Source organism: Littorina saxatilis, linkage group LG8, assembly GCF_037325665.1.
Source record: "Littorina saxatilis isolate snail1 linkage group LG8, US_GU_Lsax_2.0, whole genome shotgun sequence".
NCBI classification, from domain to species: Eukaryota; Metazoa; Mollusca; class Gastropoda; order Littorinimorpha; family Littorinidae; genus Littorina; species Littorina saxatilis.
In genome coordinates, this window is record NC_090252.1 from 46,273,064 (window position 1) to 46,291,536 (window position 18,473).

An 18,473-nucleotide genomic window follows, 5' to 3' on the forward strand; every position below is an offset into this window, starting at 1 on the left:
TGAAAGCAAACTGCTTCGATTTCATGTTTGTCCTTGGTGTCCACCAGTTCTGGTGCATGTACTACCCTGGCCAAGTTTCCTCTCAAGACATCAAAGAGACCGCCCCAGTATACTCTACAGCCTCTGGGCGAACCACCTCTCATAGCTAAAACTGGGTCAATGACCCCTGGGAAGAAGGTCAGTGTCTATAAAAATTTTACTCCTAGGCCTGCGGCCAGGGGGGGGGGAGTATACCGGTACCATTTGAGAATCAGACCAAATGAGAATTGAACCATTTGAGAACATCCTTTTTTTTTCAATCACTACATCGAAGGCCTGCGGCCCGGGGTTCACATGGGTTGGTTTGTTTGTTTGTTTCAAACCCACACCCATATACACACATTTCCCATTTAAACCATTTGTCGGCCCCCTGTCGATATTTATCGACTAAGTTCCTTGTTAGCACAGTGAGCTGTGGCTGGATCAGCAATACTGCAAAGCGCACGCTGACAGCGTGAAACATTTGCTCCGACACTTAAGATGTCAACTACAAATTACAGGTTCAATCTGATTTTCGTTTGAGAGCAAAATCGTTCAATGCACTATTTGCAGAATTTATGCCTTTCAGTATATATGTGTGTGTGTTTGATTTGCGTCATGAGTTTTTGTGTGTGGGTCAGGCGGGCAAAGAGAGAGAGAGAGAGAGAGAGAGAGAGAGAGAGAGAGAGAGAGAGAGAGAGAGAGAGAGAGAGAGAGAGAGAGAGAGACTGACTGACGGACTGACTGACTATTAGGGTTTAACGTCCTCTTAGACCAACTGGTCTATATTGGGACAGGTATTGGTAATACCCTGAAGATATGGTGTGATACTTTGATTCGAACAAGCCCGCTGTGGCTGTCTTCTTAGACACACCAGCATTGGGTTTGTCTCGTCAAAGTATCGAAATACGATCATGATAATCAGAGACGAGAGATGATGCATGCGCGTGTCTTCGTGTTTTCCAAGCCCTGAGACTTTCGGTGTGAATGTGGGATTTTTTCGTGCGCATGTGTGCACACGGGGGTGTTCGGACAAGTTTACTCCGAGAAATAAATCTCTCGCCGAAAGTGGGGATCGAACCCACGCTGATAGCGACCAACTGGCTACAAAGCCAGCGCGCTACCAACTGAGCTACGTCCCCGCCCGAGAGAGAGAGAGAGAGAGAGAGAGAGAGAGAGAGAGAGAGAGAGAGAGAGAGAGAGAGAGAGAGAGAGAGAGAGAGAGAGAGAGAGAGAGAGTTCACTCTCTTTCCAACTCCAGACTCACCTGACTGTCGGTGTATACTCTGCTTAATGAGTCTCAGGTCTAGGGCGGGGAAGTAGCTCAGTTGGTAGCGCGCTGGCTTTGTATCCGGTTGGTCGCTATAAGCGTGAGTTCGAACCCCACGTTCGGCGAGAGATTTATTTCTCGGAGTCAACTTTCTGCAGACTCTTTTCGGTGTCCGAACACCCCCGTGTGCACACATGCGCACGAAAAAGATCCTAAGTTCACAGCGAAAGTCTCAGGGCTTAGAAAACACGAAGACACGCATGCATCATCTCTCGTCTCTGATTATCATGATCGTATTTCGATACTTTGACAAGACAAACCCAATGCTGGTGTGTCTAAGAAGACAGCCACAGCGGGCTTGTTCGAGTCAAAGTATCACACCACATCCTCAGCGTATTACCAATACCTGTCCCAATATAGGCCAACTGGTCTAAGAGGACGTTAAACCCTAATAGTCAGTCAGTCTCAGGTCTGTGTGCCAGTCTCACCCGAAGTTGTATTCCCTCCTTCTCATTGCAGTCGGCACCTCTACAGCGGAGTTGAAAAAGCTGGCACACGCCTGTGCAAGGCTATACTCACCAGCGAACGAGAACTCCAAACCTGTCATGTATTCTGTGGTCGGGAGATATCCTCCAAAGGTGTGTTGCTAGGAGGCTTATCGGGAGCAGGTTGGGTGAAGGGGAACGGGAGGGGACAATTTAACTTTATATTTATTGTATTTACGAGGGTAATGGTAAAGGCAGGGACCTATATAGGTCTATGGTAAGGGTAATTGGGGTAATTATGGAGGTGGAAGCGGGAGTTGGGAAGAGCAAAGGTTATGAGAAGATTAGCTACAACATTGTCCGTGAGAATACCGCCTCAAGTTTGAGTAAAAAGCAAACACGACGTGATCAAACAAAGCTTCCCAAAACTAAGATAGACCTACATGCAGGTTACACACTTCGAGACAGTCCTCGCTTAGACTACATTCAGATAGTCTCCGCTAACCATACCAGAAGACCGAGACGGGTCACGCTCGTCTCAGCGAAGCACTCGAACTTAGTACACACTTAAAGGCACAGTAAGCCTCCCGTAAACCATCACAGATACTGTCAGGCTTTTACACACAGTACAAACACCCTTCCATTTGAACGCTCACCAAACGGGAACATCCTAGGTGCCCTAGGTAAAGAGCGAGCAATTTTTAAAGAATTAATTTTGCGGATTGTCTCAGAGACAATCGGACCGTGGTGCGTTTTGGCGCTAGACCTAAGTTTTAAAATCTAAATAATAAATGAACAGCTAGCTTGCTACACAAATATTCTTAAATCATAAAAAAAATCTTTTTTCACCAAGACAAGATCAGTACAATTCGAAGTTTTGAAAGTTTGAAAAAAGAAAAGCCCGGAAGCAGGGTCACGCAAGGTCGTGGTTCTCGTAGCATACGACGGTTTATGCCTATCGCCAATTCCTCTGAACAGTCAAAAGCCATCGCTAGAGTTCTTGTGAACCACAGCCGTTTGTTTCGTGCATAGTCAGAGGTACATAATAACGTGCTATTGCAGATAAGCTCACATCGAGTCGCATTCAAATTACTAACTGTCGACTACATTGTGTAAAAGGGAAACTGGATCACACGGGTTCACGATGGCTCAGGGGTAAGATAAAATCACGCAAAAATAAATTCTTTGAAAATTGCTCGCTCTTTACGGAGGGCACCTAGGATGTTCTCAAGCGGTGAGTGTTTAAACGAAAGGGTGTTTGTACTGTGTGTAAAAGCCTGACAGTATCTGTGATGGTTTACGGGAGGCTGACTGTGCCTTTAACCTATTAACCTATTTAAAAAAAATTCTGGGCACGTTTTTAAAGTAAAAATAACCTTTCTTTGTATGTTTTGAAAAGATGAAGAATACAATGCAATCATGTTTGAATCTGAAGGTGAACATTTAAAAAAATGTTATTGACAACTTTAATTTGTAACCTAATTAATTCATTTGTAAGCTTCTGAGCTGAAATTAATGCAATACCAAAGTCCGGGCTGAGTCAAAGATTGCTTGACCAAAATTTCAATCGATTTCATCGAAAAATGATGATGTGACAGTGCCGCTTCAACTTTCACAAAAAAGCCGGACATGACGTCATTAAAGACATTTATTGAAAAAATGACAAATGTCTGGCCGGGAATATTATACCCAGCAACTCTCATGTAAAGTTTCTTCAAGGTCGGTCCAGTAGTTTTCTCTGAATCGCCCTACACACACACACACACACACACACACACACACACACACACACACACACACACACACACATACATACACACACACAGACAGACACACAGACAGACAGACACACACACCACGACCCTCGTCTCGTTTCTCCGTCTATGTCAACACATTTATTCAAAACTAAATGTAAAAAGGATTGTGAGACAATGTTCAACATTATGGATAGCGCGACTGTTGTTGATGTTAGCTTTCCACGGAGAGGAAGCGACCCGAGTTGCCCACCAACAGGGTGGTAATGTAATGAAAATGTGTGTGTGTGTGTGTGTGTGTGTGTGTGTGTGTGTGTGTGTGTGTGTGTGTGTGTGTGTGTGTGTGTGTTTGTGTTTGAGTATGTGTGTATATGTTACTTTGTGTGTGTGTGTGTGTGTGTGTGTGTGTGTGTGTGTGTGTGTGCGCGCGCTTGTGTGTGACTGTGTGTGCGTATGTGAATATATTTGTGCTTGTGTGTGACTGTGTGTGTGTGTGTGTGTGTGTGTGTGTGTGTGTGTGTGTGTACCTCAACAGTTCATCTTGTTCATGAACCTGGACGAGAACTCCTTTCAGAAGGCTCTCCTTCACGGCTTGGATTGCCAAGGTGGTCCAGGCAATAACGTCATCAGTTCTCTTCGCATTCGTAAAGTTTGAATGACGTCAGCGAACTCATGACGTCAATATGGCTCGAAGAGATCTGCGACTCTTTGTTGTTTTGTTGAAAGTGCCAGTTGGAAGTATGTGTACTTTTTACATTTAGTCAACTTATGACTAAATGTTTTAACATAGAGGGGGGAATCGAGACGAGGGTCGTGGTGTATGTGTGTGTGTGTGTGTGTGTGTGTGTGTGTGTGTGTGTGTGTGTGTGTGTGTGTGTGTGTGTGTGTGTATATGTGTGTGTGTGTGTGTGTGTGTGTGTGTGTGCGTGCGTGCGTGTAGAGCGATTCAGACCAAACTACTGAACCGATCTTTATGAAATTTGACATGAGAGTTCCTGGGTATGATATCCCCATACGTTTTTTTCATTTTTTTGATAAATGTCTTTGATGACGTCATATCCGGCTTTTCGTGAAAGTTGAGGCGGCACTGTCACGCCCTCATTTTTTTTAACCAAATTGGTTGAAATTTTGGTCAAGTAATGTTCGACGAAGCCCGGACTTATTATATTTGGATTAAAAACAAGCTCTGAAAATTAAATATATAAAAATTATTATCAAAATTAAATTTTCGAAATCAATTTAAAAACACTTTCATCTTATTCCTTGTCGGTTCCTGATTCCAAAAACATATAGATATGATATGTTTGGATTGAAAACACGCTCAGAAAGTTAAAACGAAGAGAGGTACAGAAAAGCGTGCTATCCTTCTCAGCGCAACTACTACCCCGCTCTTCTTGTCAATTTCACTGCCTTTGCCATGAGCGGTGGACTGACGATGCTACGAGTATACGGTCTTGCTGCGTTGCATTGCGTTCAGTTTCATTCTGTGAGTTCGACAGCTACTTGACTAAATGTTGTATTTTCGCCTTACGCGACTTGTTCAGATTATTATGAGTGTGTATTGGACAGGCTTCAATATCTTTGTTACAGTCGTTCCAATTCGGAACATATGTACTATGTATCCATCATTGTCTTTCGCCTTCACGAGATTAATGGAACATGTGTTTGCATTGCGTTTGGGTGTTACGATGCTTTTTAATTTCCGGTCTTTGTTGACCAGCATAAAGCAAAATCAGTGTTATCAGAAAAGAAAAGTGCACACTTTCTTGTTCCAAAAAGGAACACTGGTGTCAAAATCTTAGCCCAATTTTAAGTAAGACCGCTTCACGCTCCGTTACTACCGTAGGCTAAGGCCAACAAAAAAAATTGTCTGTTTCTGGTAACATGGCTAAAAAAAAATAGGGTCGGTAGGTAGGGATTTTTTAAAAAAAAAATTTTAAATTTTTTTTTTTACCCCAAATATAGACTAATAAAACTAACTTTAAAAATCGCGCAAAGAGACTGGATTCACTATACATAGAGACAAGACACTCAACACATTTACAAATTGTCAGCGGCCTTTCGTTTTCACACGTTTTTGTTGTTCATTTTCACACCCTGTCCTTTACCACCAAAAAAAAAAAAAAAAAATTTTGAGTTTGGAAAAAAAAAAGTTTAGGGTCGGCGCCGAAATTTAGGGGTCGGTCGGGTGACCAGAAACAGACAATTTTTTTTTTGCCTAATGAAGCCTACGTGCGACGTTAAGGGCAAATCTGTCAATAGAAATCCCATTACGAGTGATTGTGAATGAGAACATCTGCCTGATCAATAAAGTTAGAACAGATAAAATGATATCAATGCAAAGTTGTGCCTTATTGTCGTCATGATGTCACAAATGTGACAATCGTTATGCTGTAATTATATATTTCACACACACTAATTTGCGGTATAATGTGTTGCCCTATACTTTCCCACAATAAACCTTTAAAATATTTTTTGGAATCAGAGGAATGTCAATTTTTATAAGTCTTGTTTTGAAAATAAAGAAAGTGCAAATTTGGGTACAACTTTTTTGGATTTTTTAAAGATAATATCTAAATATCTACCGGGGGCCCGGTAGCTCAGTTGGTAGAGCACTGGACTTGTTATCGAAAGGTCGCAGGTTCGAATTCGGGCCGGGACGGACACGGGTCAACTTTATGTGCAGACCCAGAGACGGAAGCCATGTCCCACCCCCGTGTCATCACAATGGCACGTAAAAGACCTTGGTCATTCTGCCATAAGTGCAGGTGGCTGAATACACCTAAACACGCAGACACTTGGGTAGCGCGACTCCGTTGCTGCTAGCTTTCCACTGGGAGGAAGCGACCCGAATTTCCCAGCGATGGGACAATAAAGTAATGAAAATGAAAATGAAAAAATGAAAAATAAATTGTTTTTTTGGCAACCAAACTGAAGTGCAATCCAATAGTTCGGACCTAGCTGAAGATTACGCGGTAAAAATTCAAGGGAAACAATCTAAACATTGTGATCACAAGAGTGAGGATTCAACTTTGAGTAAAACTCAACGTACATAACGACAAGACAAATGGGAGACGGGACACAAGCTATTATGCCCACAGGAATGTTTTGTCTTTTTACAGTTAGTCAAGTTTTGACATAGAGGCGGAATCGAGATGAGCGTAGTGGTGTATGTGTGTGTGTGTGTGTGTGTGTGTGTGTGTGTGTGTGTAAAGTTATTCCGAGAAAACTACTGGACCGATCTTCATGAAACTTCACATGAGAGTTTCTGAGTATAATATCACCATTTTGTTCCTTTCATTTTTTGGATAAATGTCTTTGATGACGTCATTTCCGGCTTTTTGTGAAAGTTGAGGCAGCACTGTCACGCTCTCATTTTTCAACCAAATCGGTTGAAATTTTAGTCAAGTAATCTTCGACGAAGCCCGGAATTTGGTATTGCATTTCAGCTATGAGGCTTAAAAATTTGTTAATGAGTTTGCTCATTAAAATTGTCATAGAAATCGATTTTTCGCAAACAGATTTAAAATTGATTGCATTGTATTACTTGTCTTCTCCCAAATTCAAAATCATATAGATATATCATGTTTACTCTAAAGATGTGCTCAGAAAGAAAGAAAATAGGTTCAGTAAGTACTCCGGACGCGTGGTTCGCGGCGGCGAGCGTGACCCGTCCTGGTCTTCGGTATGGTTAGCCGAGACTTTCTGAATGTAGTCTCGGCGACGATTGGTTTGGAGTGTTGATCTTGACTTAATGTTTTTATATCGCTTCACGAGACTTGTTTTTTGTTTTAGTCCAACGGCTTTCTCCATTTTAATTTTCTCTCTCAATAAAACACAACAAATCTTTACACTTTTGGATTGGGGGAGTAATGAAGAAAAATGTCACACGCTTTCCTTCTTTGCCACTACTAAAGCAAACGTGTGCAAGATTGTATGTTACATGCTTTGGAGCATGTGCAAGAACGGATTCAAAACTCGAAATCGTCCCTCCAAAAGCCCGAAAATACACACACGACTTTTATTTCTCCTGCTGTTATCGTTTCTTCTCTTTACAAATTCTTCAACGCTGAGAATACTGAGAACGGCATCCCAAACAACAGTACTGTTTCCAAACGCGAATTTAGCTTCCCTTGGAAAGTGGCTCGCTCAGGAGGCCTGTTAGTCTGAAACTAGAAGGACAGAGTTATAGATGACAAAGACCCCGGAAAGAACAAACATTTCGCGGATGCAGACACAGAAAGACGTCATGAAGAATGGAATGCTTCAAAAGATACAGACTGTGACGATGACTGTGACGTCATTCACATATACCGAGACGTCATTCATAGTTGTTCGTTCACTTTCGTCAAAAAGTAGATCTCTCCACAATGGCTGCTCCTGTGTTTAGGTTTATCAAGCGTGAGTACGCAAAACGTGTTTGTTCTCTCCTCTGTTGAAGCTGTGAGACATAATCGCCATTACGATCTAGTCGTGTGACAGAGAGTGTTCTTGCACACTCGACTGCTGCTGTTTCACTCCGGCTAAAGCCGTCGTGAAACATCTACAGTCTCGTGTGCAAGAAAACTCTCTGTCACACGACTAGCTCGTAATAGCGGGTAATGTCATCGTGCTTAGCATGACAAAAATGAAGCCTCTACTTGTATTCTTGTTCACGTTCGCTGTTAAGACAATCACCCTGGTTCGGGTGATGATAAATTACCCAGTGAATATGATACTTTTGTTTGTTCAGAAAGTCACGACACATCTGGAATCGGGACACTCGATGCGATTATTTCATTGGTTCGCAGTGTCTTGCTAAAGTGTAGCGGCCTGATATAGTTACTGCATGTGACCCGGATGTGTCAAAGATCAAGGACAACTTTCATCCACATGGAAGTCCGTACAAATGTACCCAGTTTTGTTTCGCTGCAATTTTCTTTCTTTCTTTTCATAACATTAAAAGGATGATATCTAACAAGAAAACTGTCTCAAATCGCCCCAAGAGCTATACAGTTCAGGTTGGGGGTTGTAATCATGTGACCACACACCAGGAATACCTTGCAAACAAACGTTTGAGCGCTCAGTTACTCAAATTGAAAACGGCTGTGTTTTGAGTGGGCATCCCAGACTGTAATTCTCATTGTGACGTTCTTTAAAATTATTTTTTTGTTGTTGCCTTCTTGCATGCCTCTGCCTTTTGTGGTATGTTCTTCTCCAAAAAAACCCTGGACACCCCGTCCCTGTGTGATGAGAAGAACGGGATTACCACGAAGAGCAAACCGTCACGCTCATGAGAAAAATACCTATCTCAGTGTTAGGCATTTTTGTAGTGAAACTACAGGGGAAGCTACTGGAAGGGTATCTATTATGTGTTAGAGAGTACAAACTCTCAGACCGTCGGAAACCATAGCCACGGTAACGTAAGCAAAACTGCCGATCAATCTCGTTTCTTGAGTTGGGCACTTTTTTTTTATGATACAGGAAGACTTGTTTTGAGAATGTGAAAGGATGCAAATGCTCTTTATGGGTTGTTATACAGTTTTGCTGCGTGAAAATGTTGCTGTCAGCTCTTTATCTCACGTTTATCCAGCTGTCACCGCTCGAGATAGGCAGTTTGCAACTTATAACTAAAACAAGTCGCGTCAGGCGAAAATACAATATTTAGTCAAGTAGCTGTCGAACTCACAGAATGAAACTGAACGCAATGCCATTTTTCAGCAAGACCGTATACTCGTAGCATCGTCAGTCCACCGCTCTAGGCAAATGCAGTGAAATTGACAAGAAGAGCGGGGTAGTAGTTGCGCTAAGAAGGATAGCACGCTTTTCTGTACCTCTCTTTGTTTTAACTTTCTGAGCGTGTTTTTAATCCAAACATATCATATCTATATGTTTTTGGAATCAGGAACCGACAAGGAATAAGATGAAAGTGTTTTTAAATTGATTTGGACAATTTAATTTTGATAATAATTTTTATATATTTAATTTTCAGAGCTTGTTTTTAATCCGAATATAACATATTTATATGTTTTTGGAATCAGCAAATGATGGAGAATAAGATAAACGTAAATTTGGATCGTTTTATAATTTATTTTTTATTTTTACAATTTTCCGATTTTTAATGACCAAAGTCATTAATTAATTTTTAAGCCACCAAGCTGAAATGCAATACCGAACCCCGGGCTTCGTCGAAGATTACTTGACCAAAATTTCAACCAATTTGGTTGAAAAATGAGGGCGTGACAGTGCCGCCTCAACTTTCACGAAAAGCCGGATATGACGTCATCAAAGACATATATAAAAAAAATGAAAAAAACGTTCGGGGATTTCATACCCAGGAACTCTCATGTCAAATTTCATAAAGATCGGTCCAGTAGTTTAGTCTGAATCGCTCTACACACACACACAGACACACAGACACACAGACACACAGACACACAGACACACGCACATACACCACGACCCTCGTTTCGATTCCCCCTCGATGTTAAAATATTTAGTCAAAACTTGACTAAATATAATGAGATAGGCAGATTGTTCAGAAACCAAAGACAATTTTTTGCGTTTTTCTCAAAACATCAAAAAATGACAAGGGTAATTATCTTATGAGCGTGACAAAACGCTCTACAAAATGCTCTTCGCGGTGGTATGTTTTCAAATAAAAAGACCGATTGTAGGGCCCATCTTTTTTAAGCAATGACTTGTCCAGTACACAAAGGTGGGGAGGAAGGAGAAGGGGGACAACTCTGTAATTTTTCATTTATACAAATTGTAAAATTTCGAGTTGCTTCCCTTGATCTGCTCCTGCCTCTGTTGACTGTTAATAAAATGAAAATAATGCAGAATTAACTGAGAGAGAGAGAGAAAGAGAGAGAGAGAGAGAGAGAGAGAGAGAGAGAGAGAGAGAGAGAGAGAGAGAGAGAGATCGCTACTATTCTCTCCTTGAGAAGACAAGTTTTTATCCGTGTGTGAACGTGTGTGTGTGAGTGTGTGTGTGTGTGTGTGTGTGTGCAGTGTGTGTGTGTGTGTGAGAGTGTGTGTGTGTGTGTGTGTGTGTGAGTGTGTGTGTGAGTGTGTGTGTGTGTGTGTGTGTGTGTGAGAGAGTGTGTGTGTGTGTGTGTGTATGGGGGTTAAGGAGGGGGGGGGGGTCAGGGGGTGACTTTAACAAAGATATTGCTTTGGTTTGCCAGCCAGATTTTTCCCAATAAAACAAACATTCACCCTTAAAGATGTTTTGTTTGATTGTGTTTGCCCTTTGGGTAAAACTCTGCGAGTGACAGAACCATGATGAGCTTCGGTTTTGTTTATGCTTTGAGCGTAGTGAATTTCCCATCTCCCTGATTCCCACTCACATCCAAGTGACAAGCTGTCTGTCTTTCTGTCTATCTCTGTCTTTCTGTCTGTCCCTGTCTTTCTGATTCTGTCTGTCTGTCTGTCTGTCTCTCTCTCTTATGTATATATACACACATACACACCCACACACTCACACACAGACACAGACACACACACACACACATACTCAACTCAACTCAACTCAACTCAAATTTTATTGGCTTCAATTTTCATAGAAGAATTTGTCTTGCGCTTGGGTAAGAGTATAACATATAAAAACAGCAAAAAAACACACACGTACACACACACACCCGCACGCACGTACACACACACACACACACACACATACACGCACACACACACACACACACATACACACACACGTACGCACCAAAAGACGCACCCCCCCACACTCACACTGGCAAAGAAGGAGGCATGTAAAAGCACTGTACAGGATTATAAGAATATGTATGAACAAAAAGTAAAAACTACCCAAAACGATAGAGACCATAAACGATAACGATAAACAACCCCTGAAAAGCGATTACCGCGCCTAATTTATTTTTCTTTCAAAAACATAGAATATAGAAATCAAAGGCACGTCAAAATAGAACAGAAATTTTATCGACAGCTACGCAGCGCGACATCCCATAAGCTACTTTTTGTAGCCACCAGCTTGGTGTTCAATCATGCGTGGTAAGATTTAGCTAGGGTACAATAACTGGATACACCTCATAAAAAAAACCTAGAAATAAAAGGAACAAAAACCGTCGTCTGAGGAAAATCAGTCGTCGTCTGAGCTCAATCATGTGTGCGAGTAGGAGGCGTTCATTTTTACTTATACGCATTTTTCAACATTATTTGTTCCCTTTCGTTTTTCCTTTTTCCTCATATTTCGTTGTATCATTTGATCTATCATTCAGATATTGATATGCATTGTGTAATTTAAATTTATGTAAAATCGTGACCTTTCCACGTATGTGAATATCAAAATGCAGTTTTATCTGCGGATGTCATACTCGCAAAATTGTTTTCTCTTGCATAGTAATTACACTGAATTGTGATGCAGTGTGTAATGTCATTTTGTCTTGACATTTTGCACAGTAGGTTTACATCGTCTTCGGTGTTCGTAGTTTCCTCTCAATCGTACACACACACACACACACACACACACACACACACACACACACACACACACACACACACACACACACACACACACACACACACACACAGATACACACACACACACACACACACACACACACACACACACACACACACACACACACACACTCGCACACACGCTCACACAGGACAGAATTTTCTATTTCTGTCCTTCAAATTTTCTTTGGTTCTTATGGCTGAGCAACCGTCCAGACGAATCACTGGCCAATCAAACGATTCATTACACGGCTGGAGGGGACAGAGATTTGTAAGGCGTGCACTGATTGGCTGATCCTTTCTCGCGTTCTCATCCAAACCAGATTGCCGTTTAGGTTTCGCTAATCTCATTGGCCGTTTTCACACGCCCGGGTGAGGGGGAGTTGCATTCTTCAAATGTCAGAGGGTTGGAAGGAAAGGTATTGACAACTTTTTCCTGATTCTGTTACAGTGTGTGTGTGTGTGTGTGTGTGTGTGTGTGTGTGTGTGTGTGTGTGTGTGTGTTTGTGTTTGTGTTTGTGTGTGTGTGTGTTTGTGTTTGTGTGTGTGGTGTGTGTGTGTGTGTGTGTGTGAGTGTGTGAGTGTGTGTGTGTGTGTGAGCACGGTGTGCGTGTGTGTGTGTCAGTGTGTGTGTGTGGGTCTGTGTGTGTGTGGGTCTGTGTGTGTGTGTGTGTTTGTGTGTGTGTGTGTATGTGTGTTTGAATATGTGCGTGTTTGAGTGTGTGTGTGTGTGTGTTTGTGCGTGTGTGTGTGTGTCAGTGTGTGTGTGTGTGGGTCTGTGTGTGTGTGGGTCTGTGTGTGTGTGTGTGTGTGTGTTTGTGTGTGTGTGTGTGTGTGTGTGTGTGTGTGTGTGTGTGGGTCTGTGTGTAAATGGCTTTAACGAATTTATATCCGGCTGAACAAATGTGAGGCAGCATCATGACATTTCTAGACGCAGACCAGACAATTGGATTGCATTTCAGATTCGAGACTTAACAATTAATTAGATCATTATGTGAAAAATACAATTTGACCTCAAACAAAAACCACAATGACTGACACAGACATATATAATTTCATTCAATTCCTCTTTTTTTTAAATCCTAAAATATAAAAGATATGTGTTGTTTCAATTGATGTTTAGCTCAATCTAATCTATACACATACGGACCCGTGTGTACAGTGCCCGGCGAAAGAAACGCAACTAATTCGAGTCCACCATTGCAAGTGATTTTTCGTCATTTTCAAATTGTCGTAAAATATGAACCAGATAAGGTACATCAAAAAGGAAGACAGATTCGTGGAGGATATTATACTGGCTGTACGATTAGTGCATATTATTTAATCGTGTATTTTTTTTACCTTTCCATAAACTGTGTTATACAGGGTAGGGGTCAAGCGAGTCGTGATTGCAGGCGAACGTGTCACTTTGACACGCTATAAAAATCGTAAACATGCATATTTTTCAACCAGGTAAAGACAGTTGTGGAGGAAATGCATCTCTCAACATGATCATTTAATTAGAATTATTCGCCAAAGCGTAACATATTTACAAAAATAAACATAAATCACTTAGACGGTGTTAAAAAGGATTGATTAGATTACAGAGTACTCACACATAGAGCTCAGAGACAGCGGCGTCCAGGTCTCAGTCTTGGTGAAGGCTTTTTAGTTCCATTTTGATATTCAAGCCGACACACAGGCTGATGTATAAATACATGTTTGTTTATAGCTTCACGTACAAGTGAATCTTAAATTCAATTATTGTTTTGCTGTTGTTGGTGCTATAACATTTTTTTTTATCTCTCTCTCTTTTCATTGTGACCCAGATTTTGACATGCGCGAATCGTTCTGTCATTTCCTGTCTTCGGTTTGTGTGGGATAGAAAATGGCGTGCAATTTTGCCATCTCTGTCCAAATCTGGCAGGAAAATAATACAGTGTGCGTTGCGCTCAGGAAGTAATTTCAGGGTGGTTATGAGATGTAAGACTGTGTTTGTGATGGGTTCCTCTTTCTTAACTGACCTCTAAGCCCTCCCCCCCCCCCCCCCGGGCTAAATCTCTCTGTCTTTCCGTCTGTCTGTCTGTCAAGGTGTCTGTCTGTCTGAATGTATGCATGTTTATTTTCTCTCTCTCTCTCTCTCTCTCTCTCTCTCTCTCTCTCTCTCTCTCTCTCTCTCTCTCTCTCTCTCTCTCTCACTCTAGAGGTGAGCTTTGTTCTCGGGCTTACATCTAACACACACACAAACACACACACACGCACACACACAAACACACACACGCACACGCACACACACGCACACAAACACACACACACACGCACGCAAACACACACACACATACACACAAACACACACATACACACACACACACACACACACACACACACACACACACACACACACACTCCTTTCCATCTACATCGTCATCTCCGTCTACATTCTTCTCCTCTCCACCCCCCCCCCCCACCCCTTTCCCCTCTCTAGAATCACATAGCTTGCAGACAGGGTGAATATATGAGAACACTATATACTGAGTGACCCATGAAACGCTCTATGGCTAAACACTGACCATTCACTGCGGGCTGAATGTCCTTGTGATTAACTATATTGGTCTGTCTGGACACTATATGAAACGTTCGCTGGACGGGAGCAAAATATGAGGAGAGGATAATACTTTGGGAGATGTTGCCGCTGAAGGGTAATTATATGTATCCCAAAACACTAAATATCAGGATGTATAGCTATTGCTTTGTGTCTTTCGGGAATGCATTTCCGGCGAATAAACTTACACCTAGAAATATGAAAAGTGATGTTTTGTTTTCATTAGTTTATGTTGACAGTTCTTCTCTTTTTACATTTAGTCAAGTTTTGACTAAATGTTTTAACATAGAGGGGGAATCGAGACGAGGGTCGTGGTGTATGTGTGTGTGTGTGTGTGTGTCTGTCTGTCTGTCTGTGCGTGTGTGTGTGTAGAGCGATTCAGACCAAACTACTGGACCGATCTTTATGTAATTTGACATGAGAGTTCCTGGGAATGATATCCCCGGACGTTTTTTTCTTTTTTTCGATAAATACCTTTGATGACGTCATATCCGGCTTTGTGTAAAAGTTGAGGCGGCACTGTCACACCCTCATTTTTCAATCAAATTGATTGAAATTTTGGCCAAGCAATGTTGGACGAAGGCCGGACTTCAGTATTGCATTTCAGCTTGGTGGCTTAAAAATTAATTAATGACTTTGGTCATTAAAATCTGAAAATTGTAAAAAAAATAATTTGTTTTTAAAACGATCCAAATTTAAGTTCATCTTGTTCTTCATCATTTTCTGATTCCAAAAACATATAAATATGTTATATTCGGATTAAAAACAAGCTCTGAAAATTAGGACGGGTATACCCGTCCTGCGCTTGTGCAGCCGCAGCGCCTTAGGACGGGTTTACCCGTCTTGACGGTTCCGGGATTTTCCAGAAGTGCGATGTCACTGCTGACACAAAAATAGCAGCCAATGGCTTGGTAGGATACCTCATTCTCATGAATAAACATAAATGGTGACGCGGTTTTGCGTCTGAAGGCTATTTTCGGCCTTGGCGACAGGATAGGGGAGAGAAATCTCGACTCGTCAAAATGGCAAACGGTGGAAGTCGACCGGGCCACGGTAGGGAAAAACAAAGCCGGACTGACGCTACAGGCGGTGCAAATGACTATGGATACTGACAGGGGAAGGGGGAGATCTTCTTTCGGACGATTCGTTGCAAACAGGTAGATGATAGTGATTATAATCCTTTCTTGGAGCGAGCAAAACAGCCACCTGTGTTTGATCCACAGGCACCGGAAGATGCGCCGGACTGATTTTTCAAAAGTTCATATTTAAACATCATTATAAGCCAAACTAATTATTATTTCCATGATTAGACACTAAAAACAGATTCTTGGTTCAATTTCCCTTAAAAATAACATAGGTTTTACTTACCTACCTACTGCCAGTTTGGAACTAGAATTTTTTGTGAATTATTACACCCCGAACTCCAATATTCCCTGGCAGTCAGGAATGCACATACGCAAGTTTTGATTGGCAGCGTAAGGGTAAAAATAAAATGTCCGAAATCGAGTTAAAAACAATTTCATCTTATTCCTTGTCGGTTCCTGATTCAAAAAACATATAGATATGATATGTTTGGATTACAAACACGCTCAGAAACTTAAAACGAAGAGAGGTACAGTAAAGCGTGCTATGAAGCACAGCGCAAACGCTGCCGCGCCAAACAGGCTCGTCACTTTCACTGCCTTTTGCACTTGTGGCGGACTACGTTCAGTTTCATTCTGTGAGTTCCACAGCTTGACTAAATGTAGTAATTTCGCCTTACGCGACTTGTTGTTTCTGCCTCTGTCTGTCTGTCTGTCTGTCTGTCTGTCTGTCTGTCTGTCTGTCTGTCTCTCTCTGTCTCTCTCTGCGTCTCTCTCTCTGTCTCTGTCTTTGTCTCTGTCACTGTCCCTGTCTCTGTCTCTCTATGTCTCTGTCTGTCTGTCTGTCTGTCTGTCTGTCTGTCTCTCTCTTTGTTCAAGGCGCACACGCATTCCTCTCTAAAAATTCTAATCTGAATCAGCATAAAATTGTAGGAAAAAGAAAGTAAAACGTGAAAATCTCGACTCACTTTCGTGATAGCAGAAAAGTGGGAGGCGATTTCATTTCAAACTCCATTTAACGGGAGGAAAATGATTAGAGTTTTTATCACCCTCTGACCTAACATCGTTTTCTATTCCAGAAGAAAACTATTGGCCAGATTTCTGAGACGTTTCTAGCAGTCATTACGTCGAAAATCACACTGCAATGAGAAGGCTGAAATGTGATTACTGTCTCTGTAAAAATGTCACGGTATTGTTTCAGCTTTTTATAATATTTTGCACTTGAAATTTGAAGAGGTTTTAGTTGTGGTCTGCTTCGAGCGGGTGCTATTTTGCCTTGTTAGAAAGAGTAAGTTATATTTTGAATTTGTGTGTGTGTGTGTGTGTGTGTGTGTATGTATGTGTGTGTGTGTGTACGTGCGTGTGCGTGCGAGCGTGCGTGTGTGTGTGAGTGCGTGCGTGCGTGCGCGCGCGTGTGTGTGTGTGTGTGTGTGTGTGCGTGTGTGTGTGAGTGCGTGCGCGCGTGCGTACGTGCTTGCGTGCGTGCGTGCGTGTGTGTGTGTGTGTGTGTGTGAGAGAGAGAGAGAGAGAGAGAGAGAGGGAGAGAGAGAGAGAGAGAGAGTGAGAGGGAGAGAGAGGGAGAGAGAGAGAGAGCGAGAGAGAGACACACACAGAGACACAGATACATATATAGAGAAAGAGAGAGACAGAGAGAGAGCTCGATATAAAGAGAGAGAGAGAGAGAGAGAGAGAGAGAGAGAGAGAGAGAGAGAGAGAGAGAGAGAGAGAGAGAGAGAGAGAGAGAGAGAGAGAGAGAGAGAGAGAGAGAGAGAGAGAGAGAATGACAATGACAATGACAATGACAAATTCTTTATTTACGAGGGTAGTGGCATAAGCAAACAGGTGCTTTTTTACATCCAGCCCTCGCCCATGGGAGGGTTTAATCTAATGATAATACGTTTTAAAAATGTTGGAATATCAATTAAAGAAGTAATACAAACAAACGATGAACAAGCAAACGACTAACAGACTAAAAAAAAAAATATATATATATATACATACAAGCGAACATGACATATTATTGTCAAAGGCATAATGAAAACTGTATCAATCAAGCAAAAACGTGTGCAACTTCGAGGAAAGAAAAATTCTGTGAACTGAGGAATCAATGGAACAACTACGTTGCAAATAATAACAATGTAGCATCGTTACATAAGTCATGTTATGAAATTAATTAGGTACATGTATCTACTGAAAGAGAGAGAGAGAGAGAGAGAGAGAGAGAGAGAGAGAGAGAGAGAGAGAGAGAGAGAGGGAGCTAAAGAGAGAGAGAGAAAGAGAGAGAGAGAGAGAGAGAGAGAGAGAGAGAGAGAGAGAGAGAGATTCAGATTCAGATTCAAAACTTTAATACAAAGGGATAAAGGTTTTAGGCAATGCCTAATCTTCCAACCTGTCCCTTTTAGACATACATGACATTATACATTACAATTATATATTTATATAACATGTATTGAACAGCCAAACGAATAACTAATTAACTAAGAATTTGTAATCAGGTTAAAACTAACAAAACACTAGTTATAATAACGTGGTTCATTGATTAATAAAATGATGATTAAGATGTTATGCAGTAACAGTTATGATTTTAAAGTGTAGGGAGAGAATTATTTTTGACAAAGATATTTTCGAACATTTTTTTAAAAGATGAAAGGGTTTGACATGTTTTACAGTACATTGGAAGTATATTCCACACAAGCGATCCCCAGTAGGATAAACTAGATTTATACAAATCAATGCGTGGGAGCGGTAGCGTATAATTCAAAAGCCTCGCTCTACCAGGAGAGAGAGAGAGAGAGAGAGAGAGAGAGA

At 41.5% G+C, this 18,473-nt stretch overlaps 1 protein-coding gene and 2 long non-coding RNA genes across 3 annotated transcripts in view; 1 reads left to right on the top strand and 2 right to left on the bottom strand.

Annotated features, from left to right (window-relative positions):
* Window positions 1-4,634, top strand: part of LOC138973684 (uncharacterized) — a 6,451-nt gene extending 1,817 nt beyond the window's left edge. The window contains exons 2-3 of the long non-coding RNA XR_011458097.1: window positions 1,808-1,926; window positions 4,063-4,634. This is a non-coding gene — a long non-coding RNA (uncharacterized lncRNA). The remainder of the gene's footprint in view (window positions 1-1,807; window positions 1,927-4,062) is intronic.
* LOC138973686 (uncharacterized) overlaps window positions 1-18,473 on the bottom strand; it is a 188,836-nt gene that overhangs the window by 154,405 nt on the left and 15,958 nt on the right. The gene's annotated exons all lie outside the window — the stretch shown is intronic.
* LOC138973674 (chitin deacetylase 7-like) overlaps window positions 1-18,473 on the bottom strand; it is a 144,258-nt gene that overhangs the window by 33,410 nt on the left and 92,375 nt on the right. The gene's annotated exons all lie outside the window — the stretch shown is intronic.